The 17,063-nt window shown below is 39.6% G+C and overlaps 1 long non-coding RNA gene across 1 annotated transcript; it reads right to left on the reverse strand.

Moving 5' to 3' along the window:
• Window positions 1–14,692: 14,692 nt before the first annotated feature.
• On the reverse strand, window positions 14,693–16,445 carry LOC122453799. Its single transcript, XR_006273177.1, has 3 exons — window positions 16,317–16,445; window positions 15,633–15,763; window positions 14,693–15,526 (listed from the first exon to the last, which is right to left on the reverse strand). It is a non-coding gene; the product is annotated as an uncharacterized LOC122453799 (long non-coding RNA).
• Between the last annotated feature and the right edge of the window lie 618 nt (window positions 16,446–17,063).

Below are 17,063 nucleotides of genomic sequence, written 5' to 3' on the forward strand. Positions count from 1 at the left end.
GGCAGCGTCTCAGGCAACAGCTAGAATTCTGAAAAGGAAAAGTAGAAGGAAATAGGCATCTTTTGAAGAAGATGTGGCTTTGCTTTCTTTTCTTCTTCTTTCATTCATTCTTCAGTTAGAAAGCAGATAAGGAGGTACTGTTTATTGAGAAGGAAGTGTATGTATTCGCTACCATGGTAACTTATGTTACTGTTGGCACTATCCAGGCCAATTAAGGGCCTTTCGTAATGCTCATTTTCTTTCTAGGGGCTGGAAAGCCACTCAAGTTGAGACAGATAAGTATCTTACAAGCCCTGAACATCAGGCTTCGAATGTCCCTCTGGTGACTTTGCTGAACATCTTACTGTGCACATCGGAGTCCAGTTTACTCCCAGCCTGTGCCCTGGATGGCATCCAGCTCTGGGGCTGGGCGGGGAGACAGCATTTAGCAGGGGTCAGTCTTACCATCATACCCTTCTGCGGCAGCTGCTGCCCAGCACTCTGCAGATTTTAAGCCTCACTTTTTTGATTCTGTGAGATTTTCCTTTCCTGGCTCCTTGCCCTCAGTCCCTGGGTCAGACCTCTTTGGTGCTAAAACTGCTGGTCTGATAATAACTGTGAGTTTATCCATCTGCTCATCTACACAGTCACCTACCCATCCATCCATCCATTTATTGCCTTCCTACTACACACCACATGCTATATTTGGTGCCACAGATACAGAGGTGAATAAGACATAGTTACTGCCTTCAAGGGACTCATCATTTCATGGACAAGGCAGACAAATGAAAAGGCCAGTGATTTTATATGTGGACATATAAAAGTCACATTATATGAAGGATTTACAGTGAAACATTTCATGCCCACTCCTGCAGTGCAGAGCCCCAGTTCCCTTCCCCACTAACTTCAACCAATTAGTTAACATCCTTCCAGGGATACCGTGCACACCCAGGTGTCATGGTGAGGCGAGCATATGGTGGATGCCTTCTGGACATGGGGCCTCTGGCTGAAGCAGTGTACAGTCACACTAGCAGGGCCCACGGGGCTCCATTCCACTCCTGGCACACTGGCAAACACACTCATTCTTTTTTTTTTTTTTTCATTTATTTTTATTAGTTGGAGGCTAATTACTTTACAATATTGTAGTGGGTTTTGTCATACATTGACATGAATCAGCCATGGAGTTACATGTATTCCCCATCCCGATCCCCCCTCCCACCTCCCTCCCCACCCGATCCCTCTGGGTCTTCCCAGTGCACCAGGCCCGAGCACTTGTCTCATGCATCCAACCTGGGCTGGTGATCTGTTTCACTATAGATAATATACATGTTTCGATGCTGTTCTCTCGAAACATCCCACCCTCGCCTTCTCCCACAGAGTCCAAAAGTCTGCTCTGTACATCTGTGTCTCTTTTTCTGTTTTGCATATAGGGTTATCGTTACCATCTTTCTAAATCCCATATATATGCGTTAACCACACTCATTCTTTCAACTCTTATTCTTACAGCTGTGGGTTATTCCTCCCAGGCTACTATATTGTGTATGATGTGTGCTAGTCCCTAACTGTCTACTCATCTGGATACTTCCTTGTTTCCACAACCACTTTGGAGGTGACATGAGGTACCCTGAAACTTGCATTCCAGATCCTACGTGTATCATTCCCGTTGCCTCTTGGGAGGCCCAACTCCTTAATTTCATACTTCATTGTCCGTGAGGGGTGTTCACCATCATGCAAAATGATGGGCAGGCAGGAAGGTCACACAATCAGGTTAAAAAGTGATTGTTTAGCTCAGGGGAGTATAGCTGAGTGCTCGTGACTCATAGTCTGGAGAACATACACACTAATGGAGGATTTCTAGTGGGTGGATTTTGTAGGTGTTCAGCACTTACATTCATTTAGTATGCAGTGGGACAGCCACATGTTGGCTAATAGCTGGTATATTTCTGATTAGTTGGTGTCCATGCCATACAGATTGGAACCATTACAGTGATTAATAGTGTTATATAAATAAGTACTTCACTGGATACTTTTGAATGAATAATGCATGTATTTTATGTATAATCAATTGTATAAATTAGTTCTGGGATTTGAAAAGCATTTTCTGAGTCCCTTTAGCCTTCCCTTGGAAATTTCTCAGGGTGACCTCCTTGAGTAAGCAGTGGGGCCAGGCAGACAGGCCTTGGGTCTCCCTCTTTCTCCTGCCTCCACTTCCTCAGACACCTGCTCTGAGGGTTTGCCTTAGGTTCTGAGTTAAGATTTCTTTTGAAGAAATTAGAAATAAGACTGAAACCCTTTGAGACATACAATCCCCATCCTCTGGTGGTATTTCTAAGAGGGCCATGGGGGTGCATGGGGAAGGACCCCCAATTCAGTCTTAGGATATGACATGGATCAGGGAAGGCTTTCCATGAAAAGTGGTTCCTGAATGTGTGTAGGGTGTGGTCAGGTGATTATGTATCTTCTGGGAGAGGTAGCAACACATGTGAAGTCCCAGAAGCAAGGCAAAAAAAGTTCAGCTTCTTCAGAAAAGTTACAAGGTGTTCAGTGTGACTGGAGCATTTGGTTTAAGATGAGAGTGAAGGGCTGCCTCCTGCCTACTCCTCCTTGACAGTTTCACATACCCAACCAGTGCTCTGGCCCTGGGAAGTGCCTCCCAAACTCTGAACTTCAAGCCTGTGAGGGCACCAACTATCCCTGCCTGTCTTCTCAGCGCTGCTGAACTTTGACCCAACCACATTCTCAGAACCTGCTTCCGACCTGACTCAGTCTGAAAGATGAGACATTGAGTCCGATTAGCTCACCTGTGCATTTGCTTTTTCTGGAAGTCTGTGTATACTCATCAACTTTCCAGATTCCTGAACCCTGGCACTTGATTTGTTTAAATTGAGTGCTGAACATCCACTGGCCATGACCTAGTTTTCTGACTCTCATTTGGTTTCTTAGTTGAGTCTTTGGACAAGAATGTTGCAATGGACTAATGCAGAGATCTTCTAAATGCTCAGCACCTTACAGCAAGAAGGGGCAGCCCACTTAGGAAGATAGCTTTTGGTTCCAGTCTGAAGTGAAGTGAAATGAAGTCGCTCAGTTGTGTCTGACTCTTTGCGACCCCATGAACTGTAGCCTGTCAGGCTCCTCTGTCCATGGGATTTTCCAGGCAAGAATATTGGAGTGGGTTGCCATTTCCTTCTCCAGGGGATCTTCCCAACCCAGGGATCAAACCTGGGTCTCCTGCATTGCAGGCAGACTCCTTACTGGCTGAGCCACAAGGGAAGTCTAGCCAACCCTTAACAATTATGGTGCTTGCTTCTGAATAACCAACAAATCACAGAAGAAATAAAAAAAGAAATAAAAATATGCATAGAAACAAATGAAAATGAAAACACAACAATCCCAAATCTATGGGATTCAGTGGTAAGGGGAAGATTCATAGCAATTCAAGCTTACCTCAAGAAACAAGAGAAAAATCAAATAAATAAACTAACTCTACACCTAAAGCAACTAGAAAAAGAAGAAATGAAGAACCCCAGGGTTAGTAGAAGGAAAGAAATCATAAAAATTAGGGCAGAAATAAATGAAAAAGAAACAAAGGAGACCATAGCAAAAATCAACAAAGCTAAAAGCTGGTTTTTTGAGAGATAAATAAAATAGATAAACCATTAGCCAGACTCATCAAGAAAAAAAGGGAGAAGAATCAAATCAACAAAATTAGAAATGAAAATGGAGAAATCACAACAGACAACACGGAAATACAAAGGATCCTAAGAGACTACTGTCAGCAACTATATGCCAATAAAATGGACAACTTGGAAGAAATGGACAAATTCTTAGAAAAGTATAACTTTCCAAAACTGTACCAGGAAGAAATAGAAAATCTTAACAGACTCATCACAAGCATGGAAATCGAAACTGTAATCAGAAATCTTCCAGCAAACAAAAGTCCAGGACCAGATGGCTTCACAGCTGAATTCTACCAAAAATTTAGAGAAGAGCTAACACCTATCCTACTCAAACTCTTCCAGAAAATTGCAGAGGAAGGTAAACTTCCAAACTCATTCTATGAGGCCACCATCACCCTAATACCAAAACCAGACCAAGATGCCACAAAAAAAGAAAACTACAGGCCAGTATCACTGGTGAACATAGATGCAAAAATCCTTAACAAAATTCTAGCAAACAGAATCCAACAACATATTAAAAAAATCATACATCATGACCAAGTGGGCTTTATCCCAGGGATGCAAACATTCTTCAGTATTCGCAAATCAATCAATGTGACACACCACATTAGCAAATTGAAAGATAAAAACCATATGATTATCTCAATAGATGCAGAGAAAGCCTGTGACAAAATTCAATGTCCATTTATGATTAAAAAAAAAAAAACCTCTCCAGAAAGCAGGAATAGGAGGAACATACCTCAACATAATAAAAGCCATATATAATAAACAGATAGCAAACATTATCCTCAATGGCGAAAAATGGAAAGCATTTCCCCTAAAGTCAGGAACAAGACAAGGGTGCCCACTCTCACTACTACTATTCAACATAGTTTTGGAAGTTTTAGCCACAGCAATCAGAGAAGAAAAAGAAATAAAAGGGATCCAGATTGGAGAAGAAGAAGTAAAACTCTCACTGTTTGCAGATGACATGATCCTGTACATAGAAAACCCTAACGACTCCACCAGAAAATTACTAGACCTAACCAATGAATATAGTAAAGTTGCAGGATATAAAATTAACACACAGAAAGCCCTTGAATTCCTATACACTAACAATGAGAAAACAGAGAAATTAAGGAAACAATTCCCTTCACCATTGCAATGAAAAGAATAAAATACGTAGGAATAAATCTACCTAAAGAAACAAAAGACCTATATATAGAAAACTATAAGACACTGATGAAAGAAATCAAAGATGACACAAATAGATGGAGAAATATACTATGTTCATGGATCAGAAGAATCAATATAGTGGAAATGAGTATACTACCCAAAGCAATCTATAGATTCAATGTAATCCCTATCAACAGTATTTTTCGGAGAAAATATCAACAGTATTTTTCGGAGAACTAGAACAAATAATTTCACAATATGTATGGAAATACACACATATTCATAATTCATAATTTTGAATTAATAATTTTCATAAATTTCATAATTTTCAAAAATTTCATAATTTTCATAATGTCATGAATTTTCATAAAATTCATAATTTTTATGAAATTACAAAATGCATAATTTTTGGAGAACTAGAACAAATAATTTCACAATTTGTATGGAAATACATACATATTCATAATTCATAATTTTGAATTAATAATTTTCATAAATTTCAAAATTTTCATACACTTCATAAATTTCATAATTTTCATAAATTTCATAAACTTCATAAATTTCAAAATTTTCATAAATTTCATAAATTTCATAATTCAACATTTCATGAATTTTCATAAAATTCATAATTTTCATGAAATTACAAAATTCATAATTTTCAGAGAACTAGAAGAAATAATTTCACAATTTGTATGGAAATACATACATATTCATAATTCATAATTTTGAACTCATAATTTTCATAAACTTCATAAACTTCATAAGTCTCATAAACTTCATAATTTTCATAAATTTCATAAACTTCAAAATTTTCATAAATTTCATAAACTTCATAAATTTCATAAACTTCATAAATTTCACAATTTTCATAAACTTCATAAATTTCATAAACTTCAAAATTTTCATAAAGTTCATAATTTTCATAAATTTCATAATTTTCATAAACTTCATAAATTTCAAAGTTTTCATAAATTTCATAATTTAATATTTCATGAATTTTCATAAAATTCATAATTTTCATGAAATTACAAAATTCATAATTTTCAGAGAACTAGAAGAAATAATTTCACAATTTGTATGGAAATACATACATATTCATAATTCATAATTTTGAACTCATAATTTTCATAAACTTCATAAACTTCATAAGTCTCATAAACTTCATAATTTTCATAAATTTCATAAACTTCAAAATTTTCATAAATTTCATAAACTTCATAAATTTCATAAACTTCATAAATTTCACAATTTTCATAAACTTCATAAATTTCATAAACTTCAAAATTTTCATAAAGTTCATAATTTTCATAAATTTCATAATTTTCATAAACTTCATAAATTTCAAAGTTTTCATAAATTTCATAATTTAATATTTCATGAATTTTCATAAAATTCATAATTTTCATGAAATTACAAAATTCATAATTTTCAGAGAACTAGAAGAAATAATTTCACAATTTGTATGGAAATACATACATATTCATAATTCATAATTTTGAACTCATAATTTTCATAAACTTCATAAACTTCATAAATTTCATAAGTCTCATAAACTTCATAATTTTCATAAATTTCATAAATTTTATAATTTTCATAAATTTCAAATTTTTCATAAATTTCAAAATTTTCATAAATTTCATAATTCAATATTTCATGAATTTTCATTAAATTCAATTTTCATGAAATTACAAAATTCATAATTTTCAGAGAACTAGAAGAAATAATTTCACAATTTGTATGGAAATACATATTCATAATTCATAATTTTGAATTCATAATTTTCATAAACTCCATAAATTTCATAAATTTCAAATTCATAATTTTCATAAATTTCTTAAATTTCATAATTCATAATTTCATGAATTTTCATAAAATTCATAATTTTCATGAAATTACAAAATTCATAATTTTCAGAGAAGTAGAACAAATAATTTCACAATTTGCATGGAAATACAAAAAATCTCAAATAGCCAAAGCAATCTTGAGAAAGAAGAATGGAACTGGAAGAAGCTATTTGCCTGACTTCAGACTATACTACAAAGCTACAGTCATCAAGACAGTATGGTACTGGCACAAAGACAGAAATATAGATCAATGGAACAAAATAGAAAGCCCAGAGAAAAATCCACGTACCTATGGACACCTTATGTTTGACAAAGGAGACAAGAATATACAGTGGAGAAAAGACAATCTCTTTAATAAGTGGTGCTGGGAAAACTGGTCAACCACTTGGAAAAGAATGAAACTAGAACACTTTCTAACACCATTCACAAAAATAAACTCAAAATGGATTAAAGATCTAAATGTAAGACCAGAAACTATAAAACTAGAGGAAAACATAGGCAAAACACTCTCTGACATAAATCACAACAGGATCCTCTATGACCCACCTCCCAGAGTAATGGAAATAAAAGCAAAAATAAACAAATGGGACCTAATTAAACTTAAAAGCTTTTGCACAACAAAGGAAACTATATGCAAGGTGAAAAGACAACCTTCAGAATGGGAGAAAATAATTGCAAACAAAGCAATGGACAAAGGATTAATCTCAAAAATATACAAGCAGCTCATGCAACTCAATTTCAGAAAAATAAGCGACCCAATCAAAAAATGGGCCAAAGAACTAAACAGACATTTCTCCAAAGAAGACACAGAGATGGCTAACAAACACATGAAAAGATGCTAAACATCACTCATGATCAGAGAAATGCAAATCAAAACCACAATGAGGTACCATCTCACGCTGGTCAGAATGGCTGCTATCAAAAAGTCTACAAACAATGAATGCTGGAGAGGGTGCAGAGAAAAGGGAACCCTCTTACACTGTTGGTGGGAATGCAAACTAGTACAGCCACTATGGAGAACAGTGTGGAGATTCCTTACAAAACTGGAAATAGAACTGCCATGCGACCCAGCAATCCCACTGCTGGGCATAAACACCTAGGAAACCAGAATTGAAAGAGACATGTGTACCCCAGTGTTCATCACAGCACTGTTTACAATATCCAGGACATGGAAGTAACCTAGATGTCCATCGGCAGATGAATAGATAAGAAAGCTGTGATACATACACACAATGGAATATTACTCAGGTATTAAAAAGAATGCATTTGAATCAGTTCTAATGAGGTGGATGAAACTGGAGCCTATTGTACAGAGTGAAGTAAGTCAGAAAGAAAAACACCAATACAGTATATTAATGCATATATATGGAATTTAAAAAGATGGTAACAATGACCCTATATGTGAGACAGCAAAAGAGACACAGATGTGAAGAACAGTTTTTTGGACTCTGTGGGAGAAGGCTAGGGTGAGATGATTTGAGAGAATAGCATTGAAACATGTATATTATCATATGTGAAATAGATCACCAGTCCAGGTTTGATGCATGAGACAGGGTGTTCAGGGCTGGTTCACTGGGATGACCCTGAGGAATGCGATGGGGAGGGAGGTGGGAGGGGGGTTCAGGATGGGGAACACATGTACACCCATGGCTGATTCATGTCAATGTATGGCAAAACCCACTACAATGTTGTAAAGTATTTAGCCTCCAATTAAAATAAATAAATAAATTTAAAAAAAATTATGGTGCTCTCTCTCCAGTTTGCTAAGATGTCTTTGGTACCAAACTGTAGTCCAGCCTATGACATTTTAGGTTAAAGTCTAGTCTTTGATTTGTAGGAAATGTTCTATCCTCTTTTCTTCACATCGAACATAGTCAAAGGGGATCTCCAGGTGGTAAGAATTTGCAAATGCCAGCAATTTCTTCCCTTTGTGCAGTGTTGAGCATCGTGATGGGTGCCAGTAAGGGAACTTCGGGCTTGTCAAGATCAAAGAGCTCAGTTCAGAGTCTTTCAGGAGCACTTTCTAATGAAGAAACCATCAGGTCCTACACTGCTTATTATGGTCTCCAAATTGTTGATTGTGACAAAGCAAGTTTTGTGTACAGGAAACAACCGCTTCCCTTCTCCCTTAGGAGAACCTAAAAATATTTGATCTTAGATAAGAAGCCATAAATAATTAGATAAACAATTACTCAGCCTTTGCCTTTTTTCTTTTAATCCTATAATGGTACTTTAGCAAAAACATCAAATACCACTCTTCCTCTTCAGTTTTCACAGTGGATAAAAATAGGAAGAGAATTCAAATATTATAAGTACTTGGTCTTTAAGACTTTCATTAGTTGTGAGAAGACGCTGTTATGGATGCATTGCTGACTCCTGATTTGCTAACCCTGCATGATTAGACAACTGAATGCAAATTTTCCCTAGGCAGAGAATAAGACCATTTTTACAGTATGCCATTGGGAACATAAATTTCCAAATATATGAAGTGCTTAGGTTAAAATGATGCTTTTAGATGTAAACCCTAGCTCTGATATTTAGTTTTAATTATCTAAACTTTAACTTCTTCCAAGCCATGAAGAAGTTAAAAGCCAGGTCACTCTCTAAACAGAGGTTGGGCTTTCTAATATACTGTAATCTTTAATGGGAAGAAAAGTATTGGCAAGGCTCCATACATGTTAAGCTGAATTATCCTATATAGCTTTCTAGGGGAAGTCAGGAATAAAAATATGACCTGTCAATGTGGACAATAAATATTTGCCATGTACTTAGTGATAGATTAGGCATTTACTATTTGGAAATGTTCTTGAAAAGAAAGTAGAAGTCATTTGACCATGGAGAATATGACCAATCCATTAACAAGTGAAAAGAATTTCCAGTATTTGAAGTTACTTGAAACAATTGATTTAATATTTAACATTAGTATTGTATACATTTTAATATTTTATAGCCATGACAATACCTGCTTGTGATTTGAATGGTAAAATATTGGGTAACGTGCCCTGCCTAGTAAAGCCTATTTCATGAAAAGTATCAAGTCGGAAGCTTCGTTTAATGCTCTAAAGTAGTTGTGTAATTGTACCTTTTATTTTATTAAGCCTGCTTGTGGTAGTAGAGTTGATTGCACAAACCCCTCCTCTGTGCCTTCCTGTGATGCTTTTGTCATTCATCTATTCACTCTATTTAAATCATTCATTATTCATTCATTCTACTTAACACTTGTTGAGCACCTACAGCTGCCAAGCTACTCAGTAAGGTGCAAGGACACAAAGTGAGTAGGACTGGGTCTTCACTCTTCAGGAATAAAAAACAATTGGAACCAGAGTGTGAACAGAGTGCAGAGGAACAGTGGGTCTTGGGTCTTGACAGGGGCCTGGTCTACATAGTCCTACTTGATGCAGGATTTACCACGAAACACAGATGAGAGGGTATCATGAAAGAGTCCTGCCCTGGGCATTAGGAAACAGGTCTGCTGGCTCCATGTCCAGCTGCTTAACTAGATTTGTGACCCTGAGCAATTCACTTCAACTCCCGGAGTTTTTAACCTGCAAAACAGAAACAATAATAGTGCTTCATTCATCACACAGAATGGTGGTTTAAAGGTTCAAATAAGCTAATGTATATAATTGTATTATATAATATTATTTGCATTATATATACATATGTAATATTATTTACATTGCATAATTATATATACTTACACACACACACACACACACACACATATATATATCTTTCCTACATGGGGACTACATATTATTATAACCACCTCTCTTCCATAATAAAAAAGGGGGATAAAGAATTTGAAGAGGACTCAGAAGAGGTGGCTAAGAAGGTAAAAAAAGAATAAAATGGGAAACTTGAGACAGTTGTGCAGCAAACACAGGAGGGGTTCCAGGTGTTTCCTATATTTACCAAGGCCAAACAAGAAGAAATGGATTTAAATTGCAGCGTGAGGGGTTTAGGTTAGAAATAAGGATGATTTGATTTTCTCTAAAGAGCTGTTAAAATACTAAAATGACCAGTGAAAGAAGGTTCTGCTGCTTCTCCTCTGGGAGTTTTTAAAAATAGAAAGAAGACAGCCATCTTACATTGGGTCAGTGGTCAGTGCAGAGGATCCAAGCAGAGTTCAGGTACAAGGAATGTCCAGGTGATGCTTGGAACATGTACAACTTTATAGTATTCCTCTGGAGGAGAACCAGAATGTGGAGAAGTACATGAGGGCCCCAGTTAGCTTCTGGACGAAGTGGATTGAAAAGCTGCGTGGAGTGCTGCACAGGCCTCGCGGACACTGGGTTAACCTAAGTCACCAAATTATAGCTCTCACCTTACTGGAGTGTATTTCAGGGACTCCTGGTATGTGGCTGGCAGGAAACCAGGTACATTGGGACCTAAAGACCATACTTAACTTGGCTATTTTCCAGACTCTATAAAGTGACTAAAATGAAACAGAACCTTTAAAATAGCCAGGTACAGACCTAGACCAGGCAGAAAGCAAAAGACAGTGCATATGACCAGCCCCAATGTACTTCAGAGAAGCCAATTGTGCTATTGAAGATCTTCTGAAATGTTCTTGAACCCATATTATGATTAAACTTGGCTTTCATCCCCCAAAGAAATGAGAGCCTGCAAACGAGCTGTGACCTATGCTAGGTTTGCCCCTCTGGCTGTGGGTTTGTCTTGCCATTCCTTCCTTGGCTATGCGAGGACAGGTTCAGCACCAGATGATGACCCAGTGGGTCCTCTATTCTCCAGGTATGTTATTTCTCATTCCTGAAATGGCACTGTTCTTTCTAAAACTTATTTTCACTCAGATTATACCATAGCTTGGTGCTATAGGGATGCTTTTTTCTACCTCTCATGGTTAGAGTCTGCCTCCGTATTTGTGCAGCCACCAGGGAAAATGGCAGAAGTCGGAGGGAGTTTCTGTTGCAACTGTCTATTTTTAGTGGCTCATAAACTTCCCAATATTCCTTTGCCTGAAGCTACACATGCTTGGTGTCAGCCCAAAGGGAAGTTATCTTGGAAAGTTTGAGCAAAATTCTCTCCATTGCTGCTTAGGCTGGGTAAGGGAGAGAGAGAGAGAGAAAAAAAAAAGAGCTTTTGGAACATCAGATCAGTAACTTTGGGGATGATGTGGAACTGGCCACTGGAATTCTGCATGGTCCATCCTCCCCCAGCCCCCATTAGAAGTGGAGCTGCTGGACTGAACACATGGGGTGCCCTTTCACAGGCTGCTTCTTGTCAGAGGAAAGTGGCCACACCATTGCCCCTGACTTAAGGGCAAATACTAGGGCAGTCAATAGGCTGCACTGTGGAATTAAAGAAAAAACTAGATCAGAACTCAGGAGACTCCCAATTTGCCTCTTACTATGAATAGCTGTGGGGTCTTGGACATATCCAGTCCCTCCCTGAAGTTCAGTTGTCTCCTCTATAAGATGAAGTAGTTAGGCCAGCTCTTAGTGCTAAGTGCCCTCTGGAATAAGTGGATAGAAATATATTTCTGTTTGGGATAAAAGTACTCAAATAATTGTGGGGAAATTATCTTCATCCTTTAGGGGCATTGCTCGTAAGAAACCATTGAGACCAAAGGTAGGCTTTTCCTGTAAGGAGAATAAAAATCCAGGGCTCTAGAATACAAATATATAGAGGATTTCTTGTTTGTTGAGGGTGGAGATATAGGAAAGATATTAACAAAAATGAAGTGATGATTTTTTTATATGGTCATTCTATGTAGTTTCCCAGAAGTAAAGCTATTTATCCGTCAACGCAGATGAAAGCCAAGGTCAACTCCCTTTGCTCAAAAAATATGAAAACATTCATTTGTTTATTTATTCATCTATTTATTTCTTCAACTAATATTTACTGAATGCCCACTAATTTTTACCCTTTCCTCTTGGAGCGGGAAAGGAAATGGATAGGGGGAGGGAAAGGTAAGGGGGGAAATCTGGCTGACCTTCAAGTCACAGAAGGTGGGCTTGAGGCCTCTGGAGTGCACTGAACATGAGAATGGTGTCCTCCAGGGGGGCTTAACGCGTCACTGAGCAAACAGAGTGACCAAATGCCTGAACTGTATGTTTGTGCTTCCTACGGGCTTCGGGGTTTCAGAGGCAAACCCCCCTTGCTGACTGGCCGAGATGAAGCCGGGGCTTTGCACTCAGAAGCATGGGCAGGATGCCATCACACCTACATCAACCTTCTCGCTTCCTTGCTCCGTCATCCATTCCCATGGGAAGCTCTGAGTTCCCACATGTCCTTGCCCAGGAAGGTCAGCGTGGACACATCTGTGTGTGTCGTGGGGTGGGACTGATAAGCGCCAGCTGCTGGATCCTATTTGGCCCAGAGTGCCACATCCTCTTCCATATCAGCTACTGCAACAAAACCACAGATCCCAGTCTGCTGATCAGAGCCGGCTTTTAAGGAGAAAGAGACATAGCACAAGGAGCTTGATTGATTTTCTTACCAACCGGGTAAGACCAGGTATTGGTACTGCTGCTGGCAGGAGCGGCAGAGGGGAAATGATGACATCTTTTTTCTGAGGCTTTGACATAAAACCAAGAGAAAGGAATACCTATATTCTCACTAACCTGAGAAACTGATAGCAGGGCATAGAGAAGTCCTTCTCAAGCTTTAACGTGCATACAAGTCACCTGGGGATCTTGCTAGAAGGCAGGTTCCAAGTCAGCAGGTCTGAGATGGGGCCTGAGAATTTGCATGAGTAACGAAGCTCATGGGTGATGGCTACATGGCTGGTCCATGGACCACACTTTGAACAGCAAGGCTTTATTTTAGTCTCCCCAGCACTCCTCCTCAGAGGGAGCCACATGAACATGAACCAAGCTAGACCAATGATAATATCTCAACACAGGTCAAAGGGTAGCACACGAGCCAATCAAGAGTTTTGCCTTTTTTAAAAATTGAAGTTTGGGGATTCAATATAGACCCAAGGAAAGGAAGCCCTATCCTCTCTATTTGCTAAAGCATGAGTCGGAGCTTCTACTGGCGATGAGTCCCACCTCGCAGAGGCAGTGCCCTGAGAAGATGCAGCAGACAGGTGGGAAAGTGAGCAGGGGAGCAGAAATCTGTGTTCAGTGTCCTGGTTCCAGCTGTGCCTATGGGCAGCTCCTCCAGGCCTTTCCTGTGGTTTCCTCGGTGAGCCTGCAAATTACCCTCTGTTGCTTAAACCAGTGGTTCTCCAGCTGGCTGCACGTTGGAATCTGATGTTGGGCACCTCACCTGGGATGGAACTTGGGCAAAGGTCATTTCTAAAGGTCCCCAAGTGATTCTGATGTGCTGCCAGGATGGAGACCCAGTGTTTTGTTTTGTTTTTTAACTTTTTAAAATTATAGTTGATTTACATTATTGTGTTAATTTCTGTTGTACAACACAGTGATTCAGTGATACATATAGATTCTTCATATATATGTACACACATCAGTTCAGTCGCTCAGTCGTGTCTGACTCTTTGCGACCCCATGAACCACAGCACGCCAGGCCTCGCTGTCCATCATCAGCTCCCGGAGTTTACCCAAACTCATGTCCATTGAGTCGGTGATGCCATCTAACCATCTCATCCTCTGTACACACACACACATATGTATATATTCTTTTTCATTATGGTTTATCACATATTGAGTATAGTTCTCTGTATTGTACAATAGGACCTCATTGTTATCCACTCTGTATATAATAGTTTGCATCTGTTAGCCCCAAACTCCCACTCCGTCTTTCTGCTATCCCCACATCCCCCTTGACATCCACAAATATGTTCTCTATGAGACCCACTCTCTTAATAGTCATTCAAGTAGTGTATGTGTCTGTAGCACCTGAGAGAGTCCTAAACTGGGTTCTTAGGAACCACTGAACCCGAAGAGTCAGACTGAGCAAGAGGGTTGGGATAGACTCCTGGGAGGACAGCATCTACAGAGGGCCTGAAGAAAGGGAGACTTAGGACGACTCTCCATCCTCCGGTGATCTCTCTGCTTCCTAAGCATTCTGAGTGCCATGGGATACCATCTCTGAATTATGTGTACTACTGAGTCTTGTTTTGGTCTTTGAATCCAAGGGGTTAGCCCTCATTCCAGATTGTATGCTCCTCTAGGGCAGGGGTTGCATCTCATGCCTCCTTCATTTCTTTCAAAACACCAGTCACTGTACATGTACTTGGTAACATTCCCAAATACAAGGTGATAAATGGATATCCCAGCATGTGCCATAAATGGCTGGCCACATCTTTCAAACCCAAGTCTCCCTGACTTCCTCCTTGATTGTGAAGAATTCCTAAGGCAGTTCACCATGTTCTCAGCCTATGTGTTGGAGGCAGGCAGGAGAAGTGCTTATTTTATAGTCCAGACCCACATCTTAGCCCAGAGTGGCTGGAACGTGCCAGAAGTGGGAGATCAAGGGGTTGGCGAACTCTCTTGCCACTTCAGGTTCAACAACTTGTTCTCTTGAAATAGAAAGAGCTGCTCGGTTTGTGGGTTGTTTTTTTTTCCCCCTAAGTTCAGATCCTTTTCTCAGAAATGCAGTTGCCTGTGGGAAACTGACACTCCCTAATGAGCCCTTAACAGCTGTCAGCCCCACAGCAATAGTAATTATTCTGCGGGCCTCTTGCTAAATTCCAGCGATGGTCTCTGCCAGAACTGGGGTGCACATGCGCACTGGAAGTGGTGGGAGATCCCTGAGCTCTTCGGGTGGGATCCTCTCCCTTCCCTGGGGAGGATTTGGCCTGGGCAGCTTCCAGGCAAACCTTCTGTAATGGAGGTGAGGAGGCCAGGGAGTGTATGCAAGGTTCTCAGGCTGAGCCTTAAGGCTGTTCTCCCAGAAGCAAAAAATCTGAGGCGCAGTCAGAGACTGAGCGATGACCCCAGCCTTGCCAAGAAAAAAAAAAAAAAAGAAGGTACATGAAACTTGTTAACATATAGAAAACCTTTCACAAATTAAACTCTCTCATTCTTTCTCCTTCAGTATTTTGTACCTTTTGACCGAAGCCCTCAGTGAGGAGTCCAGGACTAGGCTGTGGTCTTCTAGGTCTTCTACCACCAACTTCCTGTGGGACAATTCAGCTGATTGGCCTGGGCCTCAGATTTCTTACATCTGGATATCCACCTGTTCTAGCAACAAGATTTTACAATTACGCAGAATGTTCATTGGATAAGGTATGGACGGTCAACAGTTCTCAAATCATGTGTGGGAAAATAATTACAATTATTGGCAAGAATAGGAAGGGGGCTATTTCCAAGTGACTTGAATTGTTTGGGTGTCAGTTATTTATTTCATGGAGCCAAGGCCAAAATAAAGAGCTAACTGGGGAGGACTTGCAGCTCCCTGGTTGTTGCCTTAGTGTTTTAAATGGATGCTCTGTGGCTTAGTGAGCTAGAAAGTTCATTTTTCTAACTCATTTGAGAGTTCCCTCTGTGCTCTATTTCTCTCTCCCTTCTCCTTTCCCCAGTTTTTACCAGAACACCTGGGAAAGGCACGGGGGCGGGGATGTCCTAGATGGGTCAGCTGCTGCCCACAGCACATGCTGTAAGGGCTTTAAGCAAACAGTGCAGGATGCCTATCCAGAGGGCTGCCCCTCCCAGGCCATTCCATAGAGCTGGAGTCCAGCCAGTCCTTCCCAGCTGGCTCCGAAATCCGATGCTTCAGTGATTGATCTCACCATCTGACTCCAAGAGCCTTGCATGCTGGGGTGAGAGGGACATCTCTCAAGAGTGTGTTAATCCACACTTCCTGATGAGGTTTCCGAGCGCCAACTTCAGTTTTTTTCTCACTTGGTTGTAGATCTTTCTCTTGATCATCTGAAAACATCATTTGGTGTTACAAAGTGAGTTTTGTACTCTTTTATTCCCCTAGAATGTGAAGAATACAGAATCTGTGGTTTGGATCCTTCATGCCCATTTTGTATGTTCCTCTCTGTTGCCACATATCAGAAGGAACTATAATTGTTTGTGGTGGTGGTGTTTAGTCGCTAAGATGTGTCCGACTCTTTTGCCACCCCATGGACTGTAGCCCACCAGGCTCCTCTGTCCATGGGATTTCCCAGGCAAGAATACTGGAGTGGGTTGCCATTTCCTTATCCAGGGGATCTTCCTGACTCAGGGATCCAACCTGCATCTCCTGCATTGGCAGACAGATTCTTTACCATTGAGCCACCTGGGAAGCCCAATTGTTGTGTGTGTCTTCATTTAACAATGATCTCTTCATAGATGAAAGCTGGGCTATATTTATTCCCGTTGATTCAGCAGCTAGCAACATGAGGTTCTTAGAACACAGTAGGTGTTAACTAAATGTTTTTGAATGACTGCTTTGCATGAACTACATGAGGGCATTATGATGATTTCCAGGAAGAGTGGAGACCATCCATCAAAAGTCAAAAGTCAAAATGTAAAAAACTGCATGGGGTTTT

This window comes from Cervus canadensis, chromosome 15 (assembly GCF_019320065.1).
Source record: "Cervus canadensis isolate Bull #8, Minnesota chromosome 15, ASM1932006v1, whole genome shotgun sequence".
Taxonomy (NCBI): Eukaryota; Metazoa; Chordata; class Mammalia; order Artiodactyla; family Cervidae; genus Cervus; species Cervus canadensis.